The sequence below is a fragment of the Apis dorsata genome, unplaced genomic scaffold (genome assembly GCF_000469605.1).
Source record: "Apis dorsata unplaced genomic scaffold, Apis dorsata 1.3 scaffold_129, whole genome shotgun sequence".
NCBI lineage: Eukaryota > Metazoa > Arthropoda > Insecta > Hymenoptera > Apidae > Apis > Apis dorsata.
Genome location: NW_006263422.1, coordinates 186441 through 193419, shown reverse-complemented (window position 1 = coordinate 193419; position 6979 = coordinate 186441). Strand labels below are relative to the sequence as shown.

Here is a 6979-nt window from a genome sequence, read left to right as displayed (position 1 = left end):
TCAACTCGTGAGAGTAATATTAACGAAATATAATTTTTAAAAAAAAAAAAAAAAAGAAAAATGTCGATATAATACGTTTTTTATTTATTTATTTAATACCAAGAGCCCCGTGTCGCGTTGAAAGTTAACGATAAAACTCGAAATACTCGTTTGCACGTGAAAAGTAGTTTTTTTTTTTTTGCACTTCTGTGTTTCACCTTTTACTTTTCTATAAAGGTCTCTCTTTCTCTCGTTCTCTCTTCGTCTTTCTCCCTCCACCTGTGCTTCGCATTTCTGCATCTCTCTCTTTTTCTTTTTTTCGCTCCATTAAAAAATCCTTTCCAAAGAGGAAGTTTCTTCGTAGAAGAAGAGAGAAAAGATTAATTTTTCAATCAATTTTTTCTTTTTTTTTTGTTCTTCGAACGATAAATGGTGCACAATATCGAGTAAAAGAGTGATTATGTTAAATATTTCGACTTAGAGATTTAGGAGACGGTCGCGAATTCTTGACATCGAAACGATATTCCGAAATTAAAATCGAGACGAGGGTCTAAATATAGAAAGAGGCCGAGAAATCTTTCCTCCATCGTTCCCCTCTGAAATTTTTTTTTTTTTTTCAGATCGCTTTAGATCTTAATCGGATAAAGCTTTTTCCTTAATCATGGCAATATGTTACATCACGGTTTCAAAGTGGACTTTCCTTTCGAAACAGAATTTTCTTAAAATCATTCATCTATGATAATGGATATTATGTTATAATATAAGAAAGGGATACACTTCGTGTTCATCATCATTTAGAGTTTTTCTTATTCAATTTTTAAAAAAAGAAAATTGTTTTAAATTTTAAAAATCGTCATCCTATCCTTTACATTTTTTTGTTACCCCGTTAAAGTTGATAAATACACACGTAAATTCGAGACATTTTAACGTTAAATTGCATTTATCTGGATACGTTTAGGATCTTTAATTATCACGTTGTATATATCCTTGGTGACGAAAAGTGTGAAAAGCGTGTTTAGCAAGTGGTCGAAGACGTGTTCGAATCCATGAACAGTAATCCAGATTGAGGGAGGCAGGCGCGTGGACGGTACTCGAGTTTGCTCGTGGTTGCTTCTACTACCTTGACATGGATTCCCGGCTGGCAGTCAGGGCCGGGGACGCTCGCGAAGGACCCCCGCGTGTTAATTTCACGTGGAAACCCTTTTAACTTTGAGGCGAAAATTTAATCGATTTATTGTGCCCTCGACACGAGCACGCGCGACACGATTTTATTATTGACACACGTGTGGAAACAATTCGAGAACAAAAACGTTTCTACGTTTTACATTTTGTTATTTAAAAAGTATGGAGATACTTGTTACTTTTAATTGAAATGTCTCGCTTTATAAATCCTGCCTTTTTCGATGCTCTCTTCTTTCGATAATTCGATCCATCTATCGAAAGGAAAATTTGTTTTTTAATTCATTCCCTTTATTAAAAGTTTTATTTTATTACGTACCAAATACGTTAAAAATAGAATAATATTTGTACGTTTTATCGTATAATCGTATAAGACTTATTATTTAAACAGCCCTGGCAAACATCTGTTGCCACACGATGGCGTATACAGTGAATAAAAATTCTCGAGTTCTTCTATTATTTTTCATATTGCGGATACGCGTATCCTGATGATAATTAGCGTGTATATATGTGTGTAGATTATATTAATATTAATTCGAATAGAAACGTATATAATATATACTTTGCAGATTTTTCTTGAATATTTTGTATCTGAAAAAAAAAAAAAAAGAAAAATTAGTAAAAATTTTCTAAATAAATTTCGTCAATTGGTTGTCGCGTATTTCTAAATTTGAATTTATATTATAGATTAATTCTCTCGTTGCGCCATCTGTATATAATATCGAAAATTACACATACGTTTTTATTTCACATCGACCTCTTATTTTATATAACGTTTGTAACGTTTGAGAACATTTCTATTTTGAGAACGTATAATTAATTACTAAACATACGTTTATAAGTCCTCTATAATAAAAATCATACATAAAATTATCTCTATTTATACGCATTGTAACGTATGTTTTTTTTTTTTCTTCTTTCAGTACTAGCAAAAGAGTTTTAATCTGTGGAAAAAAATTCAATTCTAAGAATACCATAGCGTGAAAAGGTTACGAATAAAAATCGATATAATAACCCTGTTTTCAACCCTGTCGATACAACGTGTACACGAATGGAAATACGAGAATATTTTTTTTTTCTCTCCAACTTCGAAAGGAGGAAAATTTTGCAAGGTGTTCCCGCGAGTTTACACGGTAAACCGATACGTAATACATTTTTACACAATTAACAAAATCCGTACTCTGTACCCTCGTGTCGCGTTTTGCATTGAAATCGTCTCGTTTGTTTTTCACGTGGACAAGAGAGAAAACAAAAGGAACGTTGTAACTCTCTGGAACATAAAAGCTCTTTCAGTGGTTGGTATACTTACATGTATGTTTGACGAAATTTCACCGTGTTCACGTAATCAAGTAAATGAGGGAAAAGAAAGAAAAAAGGAAGGATCGTTACGCGAAAGTTGAGCAGAGAGAGGTAGAGAAGTGAAAGCACTACTGGTAGCGTTCCATTCGTGAAGTTACGCAGATTTTAACGTGTGATTTCCAAGCTTCAAGGACGTTAAATTTCATTTTTCCTTGATTTTTAATATTCTTTAAACGTCGTTTTGTAATTCCTCGTTTTCTATATGATACAACTTGTGAAATTGTTAGCCTGAAAGAGGGATAGGATTATAATTTGCTCAATATAAGTTGTTTAAAATCTGGTAAAGATTGTTTTTGTTTTTTTAGTTAATCCTTTATTTAATTTTTTGATATCTATAAATTCTTTAAAGATAGATAAGATAAGTCCTCTATTTTTTTCTTCTCTAATGTTTTTTTTTTTAGAATTCTTGAAATTCTAGTTCCTAGAATTGATAAAATGGACTCGATCGTTCAAGATTATCAAAGCATCAGTTTCATTTAAGTTTTTAAGGAATTTGTTGATATTTCGAACATTTTTAATCTCTCTTTTCTATTATTTTTCTATCGTAATTGAAGTTTCAAGAACGATAAAATAAAATAGTCGAGATTGTACAAAATTATTTTCAATTACCTTTTAATCTTTTAATGTATTTTACAATTTTTGAAAAATAATTCTATTTTTCTTCTTCTTTTTTTTTTGTTTCTTTTGTAATAGTTTTAAAAGATGAATAAAATAATCAATATCGAATAATCAGTCAACTTCATCAATTTTTGAATACATTTTTTTAACAAACTTGGTAATTATATTCATTCTCTTATAATTCTTTTTATGATCCTTGAAATTCGAAGCTTTACAAAAAATGGAATAGGATATTAATCATCGAAAATCATCTTCAATAAAAAGTTAACCTTTTAATGTTTTTTAAATCTTTTTCAACTCTAACATGTCCAATAATCATCGAAGATCATCTTCAGTTCAACAAATCAATCTTTTGATCTTCTAAATCCTGTTCAATTCTATTCTCTTCGTGTAGTGGATGGAATTAACCTTTAAGGGGATTGGTAAAGGTTATTCAAGAGTCATTGAAGGTCATTTTCCAAATAACTAGAGGAAATATAAAGTAGGTGGATTATGTCAGGTCAGTCGAATCTCGTATAGGTCATCGGTGACCCATGAAAGTCATTAGTAAAACTCATTAAACGTGCTCTAGAAATTAAAACAACATTATTACGTCCCTCTTAAAGAAATTCCTTTAACGATTCACTCTCTTTCTTGAATATTAATTTCCACTTAACAATCGATTGTAAATAAGAAAGTATAAGTAGAATACTTTACCCTACTTATTTCGTTCTCTTCTCCGACTTCTTGATTTGTTGCTCTGCCCTACTATTCTAATTATAATTCAATTATGCAATTCCTCATCATGTAAGAATAATAATATAATCCTCTTCTGTAAGTGGGTTACGGAATCTTGTCTCGAAATATTAAATTAAAAAAAAAAAAAATGTAAAAAATTTCGTGATTATAATAAAATAATAACGAAAAACATTCTTATACGATAAAAAATGATCGTCCATGATGTATAATATTCCTTGATAATCAATAATTACATTTGTCAATGCAATATAAAAACTTAACTTAATTAATTTCGATGTGACTTTCTTTTCTTTTTTTTAGTAATTACTCAAGCAATTTAACATTAACTGTTCATTCAATTGTAACATTATGTCAATTTACAGTTTCGAGTAATTTTATAAGTTTGAAACTAACATTAGACTTCGCGTCTAGATTGAACTATACAATCCATGCCAGGATTTAATTAAATTACATAAAATAACCCCAATTCATTTTAGAAGCACTTTATTAAAACAGAATCATTTTTTTGTGAGAAAAATTTTCATCAATTTTTATTTTTACCAAAAAAAAAAAAAAAAAAAAAATATTGAAATTAATTTCACATAGATACACGCACGCACTAGCGAGCACAAAACAAATTATAAACGCAACGATTAAACTTCAATTTTCATTTACACGATAAATCCAAAAACTAGACAAGTGTTAAAAAGAAAAAAAAAAAGAAGAGAGGGGGAAGGGAACAAAAGTTTCAAAACCGTTTCGAAAACCCTTTAAAAATTCAACCCCGGCCAAAAAAAAAAAAAAAAAAAAATATTGAAATTAATTTCACATAGATACACGCACGCACTATCGAGCACAAAACAAATTATAAACGCAACGATTAAACTTCAATTTTCATTTACACGATAAATCCAAAAACTAGACAAGTGTTAAAAAGAAAAAAAAAAAAAGAAGAGAGGGGGAAGGGAACAAAAGTTTCAAAACCGTTTCGAAAACACTTTATATATTCATCCACGGCCAAAAAAAGAAAAAAAAGAAAAAAAAAAAATTCGCGGTTCCCAACAGGCTGTTTCACATTTCACGGTTCGATTGGAGCCAAGTCACGGTCTGTTCGAGATCGGCCATGATTTAAACGGAACACCGATCTAACACTTCCGGGCTACGCTCGGTCCGCGTGTGTTCTCCTCCATTCGCGGTCTCGTTTTAAAAACACACAGCTGCATTCTAGCGGATCAGTATTTACGTACATTCGCGTGCATGCCCGCACACCTGCCGATATTAACTGCAGGTGCATCTACATTTGCGCACGCCACCTTGAGCGACTGCCGTGCCACGCGATATTTCACGATCCGGCCACACCGAGACGTATGACGAATCACTACCTCTGCTTTCCCTCCGCTTTGTCCCCGGAGAGTCATTTCCCCTATGAAATGATTTCATAATACTCTCCGCGAATCACGCGTCGCGCTCCCAAGATTCGCAGAGTTTTGTGGAATCGATCCGTGGGCGTGGAGGAGGATTTTATTTTATTTATTTATTTTTTTTTTTTTTCTGGAATTTACTCGCGACAATTTTCTTCTTCTTTCTCTTCAGAAATCTTCGGAAAGAAGATTTGTAAAACAGAAAAATAAAAAGAATTGTTATTAATTGATTATTCGGTTTTTGACAGTTTGAAATTTACTTGGAATTAACTTACGATGTAATCAATATTTTTTCGATTTTTGAGTAATTTCGATTTCTCTATTTTTCATTGTAAAAATAATTTACAAGTAATGGTTGAAGAATGCGTGACTGAAAAGTTAGTTGAGAATGAAGACCATGAACAAGGCGGGGAAAAAGGCGGTATAAATGGAAAGAAAAAAAGAAAAAAAAGTATTGTAATGGATAGAAGAAATTTTAAATCGATCGTCCCTCCTTCTTTTTCTCGTTTCGCATGCAAGGTCGAGATCGCAAGCGAGCTGATTCGATAATCGAACCCGGGAACCGTGCAAGCGTCATTTTGCAATCATCACCTTCGCCGACCTTGCCTGTCTTTTTTGAAACGACAGATGTCTAGATATCGATTCCAAAGTCATGAAATCGCAAATACCATCATTACTCCACGCTATTTTTTCCTCAAAGTTTTATCAAAGTTTTTTTTTTTTTTCCATGAATAATATATATAATTTATTCTTCTTCCCCTTCCCCTCCCTCCCCTGCCTCCATTTTTCCTAGAATAGTTTCCTAATTCAAAAACGCATAATTCATTTTGAAAATGTAGAAAGTATCGATATCCTGCTTATTTGCGTATTGCCTTTGTTTTAGCCATTGTGATTGATGGTCGTGGTATTTTTTTTTTTTTCTCATCGTTTAAACTATTTTTTTTTGTTTCGTTTATCTCGTGCAATTATGTACATGTAATTTTCATTCGAAATCTCGATATTGGACGGGGGAAAGCGATTGAATATTTAAAATATCCAATAAATATTTATCTTGTTTTTTTTTAAAATATTGTCGAATAATCTGGAAATTTCCCAGATTTAGAAAAATTTAGAAAATTGATTTAAATTCGATAAACAATCTCAAGGTATTTAACTATGAACAACACAAGAGAGATATAGTGGAATATAATATTCTAAATTCAATATTCCAAGCACTTGTCTCAACAAGTTTCCAAGTAAATACGAAATGGCGATGAAGTTAAATTTCGAAATTTAATCGAAACATTATTAAATAACATATACAAACGTTATATAATTTTATTTCATGAGAGATGATCATCATTACCTTAATTTTCTTAATTTTTTTAGGAGGAATTTAATTTCCATTATGACGATCGTTTTCCATTTCCATTTCCATTTTCCATTTGAAAAAAAAAAAAAAGAAAAGAAAAAAAAGATTAGAAATAAAACGAATTCGAACTAGATATTATAGAATATTTGAAATCTGTTCGATTTCGCAAATGAATTCGTCCCTTATCGAATAAAATACATTTGACAAAACGATTACGAAAGAGAGCTTTGGCCTAAGATAATTTCACGTAGTTTCAAATGAAAGGAAGGGAGGGGAGGGGGGGAGAAGGTGTTGAACAAAGATGAATATAACTAAAACCGATAAACCGGATAATACGTATTGTTCGTAAGCGAAA

General features: G+C 31.4%; 1 protein-coding gene and 1 long non-coding RNA gene across 4 annotated transcripts in view; one reads left to right on the top strand and one right to left on the bottom strand.

Moving 5' to 3' along the window:
• Window positions 1-6979, top strand: part of LOC102671799 (ribosomal protein S6 kinase alpha-5-like) — a 44018-nt gene that overhangs the window by 29195 nt on the left and 7844 nt on the right. The window lies entirely within an intron of this gene.
• On the bottom strand, window positions 3414-4041 carry LOC116185214. The gene is made up of 2 exons (XR_004150013.1): window positions 3832-4041; window positions 3414-3702 (listed from the first exon to the last, which is right to left on the bottom strand). It is a non-coding gene; the product is annotated as an uncharacterized LOC116185214 (long non-coding RNA).